At 40.9% G+C, this 9,108-nt stretch overlaps 2 long non-coding RNA genes across 3 annotated transcripts; one reads left to right on the top strand and one right to left on the bottom strand.

Annotated features, from left to right (window-relative positions):
• The first annotated feature begins 1,269 nt into the window (after window positions 1–1,269).
• LOC121911502 lies at window positions 1,270–8,791 on the top strand. 2 transcript variants are annotated; one of them, XR_006099873.1, is made up of 4 exons: window positions 1,270–1,360; window positions 1,445–4,979; window positions 7,562–7,707; window positions 8,635–8,721. It is a non-coding gene; the product is annotated as an uncharacterized LOC121911502 (long non-coding RNA). The 2 variants fall into 2 exon arrangements; XR_006099872.1 differs by lacking the exon at window positions 7,562–7,707 and having other exon boundaries at window positions 8,635–8,791.
• LOC121911503 lies at window positions 4,990–8,658 on the bottom strand. The gene is made up of 3 exons (XR_006099874.1): window positions 8,574–8,658; window positions 7,482–7,682; window positions 4,990–5,200 (listed from the first exon to the last, which is right to left on the bottom strand). It is a non-coding gene; the product is annotated as an uncharacterized LOC121911503 (long non-coding RNA).
• Window positions 8,792–9,108: the final 317 nt, after the last annotated feature.

Below are 9,108 nucleotides of genomic sequence, written 5' to 3'. Positions count from 1 at the left end.
TGTTTGTGGGTCTTGCGGTGATTGACAGTTGTGTCGTCTGAACCCATAACTTACAAGATTCAAGTATTACTGAGCTTGACTGTGGTTCCAATATATTTTCCCAGTTGTTCAATCCATTTAGGGGAAGGTATTTTAACTCTAAAGCCTATGATATACTTATTTTTAACATTTGTGTGCCCATGATGGCTATCCTGTGTTCGGAGGTTGTATGCATCCCTACATATTAACAGTGCACATCTGCAAGATGCAATCAAAGGTTCCCTGTGGAGTTTACTTGTAAACCAATGAAAATTATGTTTGTAATTATGTATCAGCATTTCTGACCACAGCAATTGTGTGTATCCTTGAGGTCTAACAAATGTGTCAAATGCATTCCCTTCCTCTTAAAACATTTGAAAAGCTGATTTTTTAAAATAAATATTTTAAATCCTGCATTGTTTACATCCATGTTTGCTTGCAGTCTTCTTCTTCACTGCCTTTGTTAGCATACTGCCACATTGTTGGCCTTGTACCGACACCAATTGTCACTTAGCAGAATAGGGTGAAACAAGCAGCAGGATGTGAATTGCGTCACCTGCATGTTCGCAACCAAATGGGTACCAACTCGTAAAAACATTGCTCCATAGTGTTACTCATGGTCAAAAGCTTCACAAGGTATGATTAAGTAAATGCAGCAAAGTCTGAAAATGAAACTACTGTATATCCAATTGCAGTTTGTTTTAATGTGTGTCTTGTTGGTGAAAAGCAAGTGGATCTCAAGCCTATTAGCAGATGTTTTAATTATCTGGGATGTCCAGACTAAGTTTCTTTTTTGAACTTTTGTGAACTATACAGGTTGAATCTGTTGTTTTCACTTAACAGAAAGAGGACAAATTGCCATTTACTCACACGAAAATCCTCTGGAGTCTGTCTGTGGGAGCTTACATGCACACAGTGTTTGACACTGAGCTGATTCTCCTCCCTGTTCTTTGTCCGTGAACGTCTCCTCTGTGAAACCTGACCACGGGGACAATCATCATTCCTCAGCTATTAGCACCAAATCTTTGGCCGGGTCTGAATGTGAGGAGATGTTGTGTTGTCAGCTGGGGGGCTCTGGTTTCTCCCCACATGAGTGGAGAAAGGGGTCAGTGACGCCTGTCAACGACCCCCAACGGCCCCTGGTTTCCTGTCCAGGGACCACTCAATGGCCTCCATTACGTGTCATTGAAGAACCAAAATGGCCTCTGCTCTACATTTCCACCCCGGAGTCTTTATCGTGATAGTTGCTCGGCTGAAACTCAAGAGTTTTCATAATGAATGCCCATTGGAAGCAAAAGCAAGCAGTTGAAGATATAGCTAAGATACACATACACTGATATAGGTAATTTACTATGAAAGGCAGTAAGGTTCTTTGTCCAATCTCAGAGATTGGAAATCTTTTCATGGGTCTAATTTTTCCATGCAGATGTCAGAGATAGGCAGCTGTAACCTGAGAAGGAACGAGGAAACCTGGCCAGCAGGATGAAGGACACAGAAGAAAGTTTTGAAAATAATCATTGAGTTTGTTCACTAAAAGGCTGCATTTAAATGAAAATAATCATGTGAAAGTCCAAGGAAACAGCTATATGAGCAAGCAGCAAAATGTTTAACACTAAGAAACCACATTTGTTTATATTTTATTCTTTAAGTGAACTTTAAGTGCTCTGTGTACAGGATCTCTAGTTTTGCATGGCACTGATAGGTGCTGTGAATGTCAGAGTGATTTTCATCTGAGCTGAGACGAATTCCTCCTGCCTGACTCGGTGGGAATTAAAAGGAACTTGAACTTGAAATAGTCTCATTGCTGGAAAGCTTAAAGCCCACATAGAAATGAAGAGAGTTGGACCTGTGGTGTGACTTTCTTTGCCTGTGAAAATCATCCAAGAGAGCCGTTCAGTGAACCAGCAGTAAAAACTTTCCACGAGTAATGTCTCGCTGTCTCCTCACCTCGCTCTTTTCTCTGGCCTCCTGGTCTCGAGTCAGTGGGTCAATATTTGCCTTTAACTTTTGACCTGTGTGTTTACCCACGTTTTTACTCAATTACTGCCATCACTGCAGTCGAGCTTGGAGAGACCATTAAGCCGAGGAACCAAAAATCCTGTGTCAGGAAGTCAGAGAAAGCAAAGATTGAGGGAGCTGTGTATTTTTTAATGACATTTCATGATATGTAGTGATTTATAGGCTAATACTTTTATGGAAAAGATGTTGGGGAGATTAACATATTTTCTAGAGCCACAGTGTAGCTTAGCCTATTTACTGTATCTTTGTATGTTGCTGTGCCCTTCAGCAATTTAGTAGTTCTTGTAGTAGTAGTATTACAATGCATGCTACTCTAATGTGGATCAATTCACCTTAGCATTTGACAAAATATGCTTACACTTTACATTATGGTACATAGAATTTTGTGTAGTCATGCAGGAACAAATCGTGACCTGACTAGCAGTTAGCTGTCTTTGGTTTTAAGGAAGTGACTGTGGATCCCCAGTAAAAAGTAATTGCTAGCTAAAACTGGCTACTCCTCAGTTTGGACAAACTTAAGGTGACACAAAAAATGGTTGGGAATAGTGATCATGAAGTAATGGGGCATTCTTGACTTCTTACCTGAGATGGCACAAAAATAGTAGGTAATATTGGAGTAATTCAAATTTGATGAGTCATTAGCTTTGTCAGCCGCTAACTCATTAGATTCACAGTTACATGAACAAATCATTACGTCTGTAAGTAACTTCATTATCTATTAGTCCTCAATTCAGAGTTATTTAGGAGTTACATATTAGTGATTCATTAATTTTCAGCTAGTTGATTACTGCCCACATCTCCAACTGTACAGCTGTGATGCTCATTGACGGCTGTGGACAAACAATTGGCCAGTTTTGTAGGTTGTGATCAAGAATGGGCATGTCACCTTCCTTTATAGCTAGCTAACTACATCCATGACAAATAGCAACAGGTAAATTGCCACAAAAATGGTGACCAACAAAACAACCCTCTACCAAATACAAAATGGCTAACTGCTCCTTACCCCTTAGTAACTTCTAAAATTGTACAAAATATTTCATGTCAGTTGAGATGTCCACTATGTGTTTCTATCTCAGGCTCTTTCTATGGCTGTGAAGTCTGCCCATGTAATGACTACAACTACACCTGCTTTTACAGCTACAACTACTGCACCTACTCCCACTGCAGCCACAAGCAGCCAAAATGGTGTCCAGTCCTTTGGGGTAAAAACAGCTCCATTTATCATTGAGTGAAGTTGCATGAAAGTTAAAAAAAAATTCTTTGTTACCAGTGGGCCTTGTGGCAAAACATGTAAAAAAAATTCTTTGGTACCAGTGGGACTTGTGGCAAAACAGTCTGAATATTCAGTATCATCAAGGATTTAGGAAATATGTCTTGGTACTAACTTATTCTATTCATTACAGCCAGATGGTGGCAATTATCAAAATTACGTGACACAGACTCATCCCCCTTATTAGGAAAACTACATAACCACAGCACAAACAACTAGCACTAACACTGCCTGAACTGCTATTACTGCAGTTACAAATACCACCACTACCACATATATCACATGTCCATGTGCATACAGTCTGCTGTTAATAATCCAGACTGCTGTGACCTGCTTTAAATACATCCCCAGACTAATAAGCTCATTACTACTCCCCTGTAAGAGCAGTGGGTCAGGAGTTCTGCACACACACTCACAACCACACAAAAGATACACACCGTAATAATGTGCAAAAACACATGTAGTACATACAGTATACACAAATGCATGCAAGGGACGCACCCTTGCACACAGTCTACATGCCTTTGCAATAACAAGATCCCTCTCGCCTGCATGCCTCACATGCAGACATGGATGCACGCAGAAATGCATGTACACACATACACACACACACACATTTCCTGCTACCCATCCATCTGTACATCCATTCATCCTCAGCTTTACAGTCACTCATAACGAAACTGTTTGTGTAAAATTAGAAGTGAAACCACATCCTCTCTGATTGAATCTGTGGACCTGCTGGTTCTGCTGGGTGGCTGTGCAAACAAACTGAGCGGGCCCATTACAGCTTGGCTCCTCTGTGGCGTCACAACACACACACACACACACACACACACACACACACAGGAACACAGGAACACCTAAAAACACACACACCTAAAGTCATTTAGAAGTTGCATTCATTGGGATGAAATCCTACACCGTTATCTCTAATCTTTATATCTAGAGCTAATCAGCCACACACACACACACACACACACACACACACACACACACACACAACACATATACACACATAATGACTCCATTCCTCAAATCATCCCATCATTCCACTGGTCCAGGGACAGAAGCAAAGCAAAGGAAAGCTCGAATAGTAGTAGTAGTAGTAGTAGTAGTAGTAGTAGTAGTAGTAGTAATAGTAGTGTGAGATGGTTATGGTCCTGGAAAACCTCATACAGAGAAGGTTGGGGCAAATAGTTTGCCTGCAGTTTTCATCCCATTTCCTGCCAACAGTCAGTGTTGTTTTCTTTTAACCATGAGCACAATCATTCCTCAATCTTAACCAGTTTTTTTTTCTTAAACTCAACTGAACCTAAACCATAGTGATGGCAGATCAAAAAACAATCCAATCAGTAATTTTTGTAACAGTAATTTGTAACTGTTTTACATGACTGCTTAATAGTTTTTTACAGTGTTGTCCTGATGATAGCAGCTCCGGATCAGAGTTGTCAGCATCCTCCCTTTTTCATTTCCTCGTTGGACTGTTTTCTCTGCTGATGTTGCTCCTCACTGCTCAGCCCAGAAGGGTGACCGTTGTCGGGCATGCTGTGTAGGGCCAGACTGGCAGTACTGATGGAGGTCTCCCGCCCTCTCCGGTCACATCAATCTGCTCTGGCATCTTCTCCTCAGGGCGTATAGAACGCCCTGTGCTGGATCAGAATAAAACTAAATGGTAAGAAAATCTGAACTTGTTGTGTAAATTGTCCCCATGTTCCAGTTATAAAAACTGATTTTATAACTTATGGCAACCTAGCTGGAGTTAATGTGTGTGTACTGTTGACAGAGACACACACTCAGGTGGATGCAAATGAAACTCTGGAAACTCTTTCTTCCTCTGTCTCTCTGCCAGTGTAATCATCTGATTACCTCACATCTCCAATAAGTCTGCTTTTTCTATAATGGAAAAAAAGAAAATGAAAAAACAAAAATGTTTTTGTGAAAATATTATATATTAAAATATATATAATGTGCTTAAGGTCATGGACACATAATGAACTTATGAACTAATAATGAACTAATGAACTTAATTCAGTCAATGACATTACATATTGACTGATTGAGGTGCAGCAGAGGGATTTGGTGTCTGTCTAAGGTAAGTCAAGCACACACACGCACACACATTCTTACAGTGTTTATTTTAGTGCACATTCCTGCTTAAGGTAAGATAGAATCTGTAATGGGCTTGTTGGCAAATGCACAACAGGATGGGAGTGCCAGAAAGTTAATCCAGTGATCAGAATTTACAAATTTGTGATCGACAGCTTCCTTGCTACAACGTGCATGTGACATAATCGATCTGTTAAGGAAATAGACATAAGTGCAGTATCTGTTGGACCCAGATCGGTTTCAGACTTTGATCTCCAGGTTTATTAAAACAGTACCAAGACATAACATGACTCTGCAGCCAGGAGCCATAAAACAGCCTTATCATGTGTGTGTTATTCCTCACAGTGTTTGCTTGGCCAAGTCTGGCTGTTTCACTGGTCTGATAGCTCTGATTTCTTCACTGACTCATTCAGCTGGCTTATATAACTGACTGATGAATACCGCCCTCCTGCTTTCTCTTCCCATCCGCCCCCTCCTTTTCTTTCTTTCTTCTCCATTCTTTCTTTTTCCAAATCAGGCCTCCAGCTCTCTGCTGCCTCACCACATCCATGTCTCCTCATCTTTCAGTCTATATTTACTCTGTTATTCTGTCTCTTATAATAAAACCGGCATTTACAGGTCATTTAGGAACATAGCCTTATTTTGGCAAGAGGAGAATCACATCTTCTGCGGTAGATAAAATTGCTCAGGCAGAAAGAAATTAGCAACACTTGTGTCCGGAAAGGCAATGATACAGAAAACTCAAGCCGAGCCAGGAGGATGAAATCACAAAATAGAGGACCAATGCAAGGGTATTAAACATTTCAGTGACAAAAATCATTTCTATGAGCTAAATATTCCCAGATGCTTCCAACCTATGATGCCCAAAAGGATTTGGGGGGTCTAGAAGAAGGCCAACAAGCTGTCGTTTGAAGGGAACAAATATAATTATGGCTACTTTTTCTTTGTATGATTTTGACAATCAACCAGTGGTGGTTTTGTATAGAGAGAGGATGTTGGAAATGTTATGTTGAAAGCTATTTCATTTCTGAAATTCAAAACAGAATCAAATACCAGCGGCTTGGCCTTTCATGAAAATTCATAGAAATGTGGGAAACCTGAATGAAGCACATATTCATCTGTGCTGTTCTCAAAACCCACAGACACACCATGCTTACCATGTCTGTCTAAGAGTTTTGATTTACACCACACTGCTACCTGCAAAGCCTGCGTAGAGCACTTCTGCTTCACTTGACATTTGTTCATATGTTTATTTATTGGATGGTTTTCCTGCTTTGATAGTTATTTAAGAAAAATCTGATGTCTGCAAGTGGAAACATCAAGATTCAGCAGCATCGACGGAGCTTAAAGCTTCAAATAACCTTGGCAGAAATTTCCTTCCATCAGAAATTTCCCTTGGCAAGCTTAGTAACCAGTTCCCAAAAAAAGTGCGCTATTGAGCCTGTTGACTATTTTTCAAGGCCAGGCATCTCCACATGCAGACACGCAAATGTTATGAGAGAAGATCGCTATCAATATCTCCTCTCGCATAAATCCAGTAAAGTGTACAGAATTAAGCTAGTGTGGCGCCAGTGGGGCGCAGGCTTAGATAATGCTACACCTAAATAGAAGACATACCAGTGTTACACCTGCACCACTGTGAATGAAAGAGTAACACATCCGTGCCATTAAACGTGTGTAGAAATTGCTGGCATAATCATAATCTGATACTCTGATGTAAAATATGAGGATGTTGTTGCTTATTGAATCTCGTGTTCTATCCTCAATTAACTTTCGAGACCCAGGCTGTTGCTGTGACCTTTGACCTGGAAGCTGCTTGGTAATGGCTTTGGATGCGGCTGTGGGAAAGTGGTGTCGGTGATAAAAGCGAGGAAGATGAGTCAGATGAGTCATATGAGTCAGAGCGCAGTGTCGGAGAGGCAGCATATCTTGTTTGGACAGTGGTTTCCTGTTGTAGAGCAAGTGACGGGCAGGTTAACTGCTGCTGCCCTCAGCGATCAGCAGAGGGAGAGAAGAGGATGTTTGTCTCTTTACATGGTTCTCTTTGGTGCCACTCTGTTTCACTCACCAGCTCTGGCTTTCTGGCTGTCTGGCTTCATGTTGGTCTTATTTTTGTAGTTTCGGCCATTACTAATGTTGCTCCCAAAGTTTCTTGCAGAGGTCTGAGAATGCAGCAATAATGCTAAAAAGAAGTCAGAAGGGTCAAGAAAAACAAGCGGTTTGACAATTGGCAGCCTTTTCAAAGAAGTTCCATGTTGACCCAACTTGTCTGGAAGAGAGAAGAAAACACAATGGTAAAATTATTACTCAATCTGTATGTTGTAAACATCCAAGGGACCTGCCACAGCTGTGTGTGCACCCAGTTTCATTATTATAGACATTTCTGATGTTCTCACTTTCGGTTTTTACCTCCAAATAAAGTGGTTTAGAAAATCTAATTAAATTTTTCCTGTCAGACTTTGTTGTAGCAATGTTGAAATCTTCCCACATGTGAGTTTTTTTAATCTCCTCTACTTTGATTAGATTTTGAAATTGAAACTAAATGAAAATGAGTGCTGTTTCGCAAAAATGAAAGAATATATACCATAGTTGTTTAGCAAAAGTTAATTCATAGATATTTGGCTACTTTGGGGCAGCACAATGAGCTGTAAACACTGACATTTGTCACCTTATGAATTGAATATGGTGAATGTGTTCACAAGCAGCTGACACGGAGCAACATTAGCATTAATTTGGAGTCATGTTTCTGTCCACTTGATGAACGCAAGTCCAGTATTCATTCAGTTTTTAGCTCTGTTTTGGTCTCCACCAACTCCTGAGAGAAAGAAAAAACCTGCCTCTTCAGCTGCTAAATGCTCCACTATGTTCACCAGCTAGTTGCTAATGTTGTCTGTCTACTGGTGACAAACCAAACTGAACCAAAACAGGAAAGCTGAGAGCCAAACAAATCACAATAATGAGCTGAAAGATGCTAAAAAGCTGCATAGAGCTGAGAGAAACTGCAGCATGATGATAATTCTCTGTGGGTTCATCACTATGAGCGACCCTCGCTTTACACTTAGTTTTTTAATCCATTGTTTATATAAAATTATTGACTAGTGCAGCTTTATATTTTAAAAAGAGTCATAGATTCACATCACATACAGTATTTTAGTATTACCTTCCCTTGCTGTCTTTTTTCTTGTCCACTACTCTCTCTCTGTCTCTCTCTCTTTCTGCAGACCTGTGTGGCCACCGCAGCTCCCCTGTGTCAGGGCTACACGTCACGGAAAGAGGACCCATCACGGCACTTCACCTGCTGTTCCCAGCATTCCCCGCTTAGCTTCTGTAATCCAGGGGGCCGTGGACAATATAAACACACACAGTGGATTACACTCAGTGTGTGTATGTGTGTGGTGTGTGTGTGTCTGTGTCTGTGTTGGATAGAGGAGATGAAACAGAAGATGACTATTCTCGGTGCAGAGTAATCCATTTTCAAACAGCCTGTGTATGTGTGTGTATGTCCATGAAGGGCTCTCTCTCTCTCACACACACACACACACACACACACACACAGGTACACCTATTCATCACTGAAGACAGGCTGTGTGCACGGGGCTTACTCTAGATCCCCAGCTCACACACACACACACACACTTGCACACATAACTGTACACGATGGGGCCACCCAAACTCTCTGTGTGCTCCTTTTACTT

This window comes from Thunnus maccoyii, chromosome 14, assembly GCF_910596095.1.
Source record: "Thunnus maccoyii chromosome 14, fThuMac1.1, whole genome shotgun sequence".
Lineage (NCBI taxonomy): Eukaryota > Metazoa > Chordata > Actinopteri > Scombriformes > Scombridae > Thunnus > Thunnus maccoyii.
This window is presented reverse-complemented; position numbering and strand designations above follow the sequence as displayed.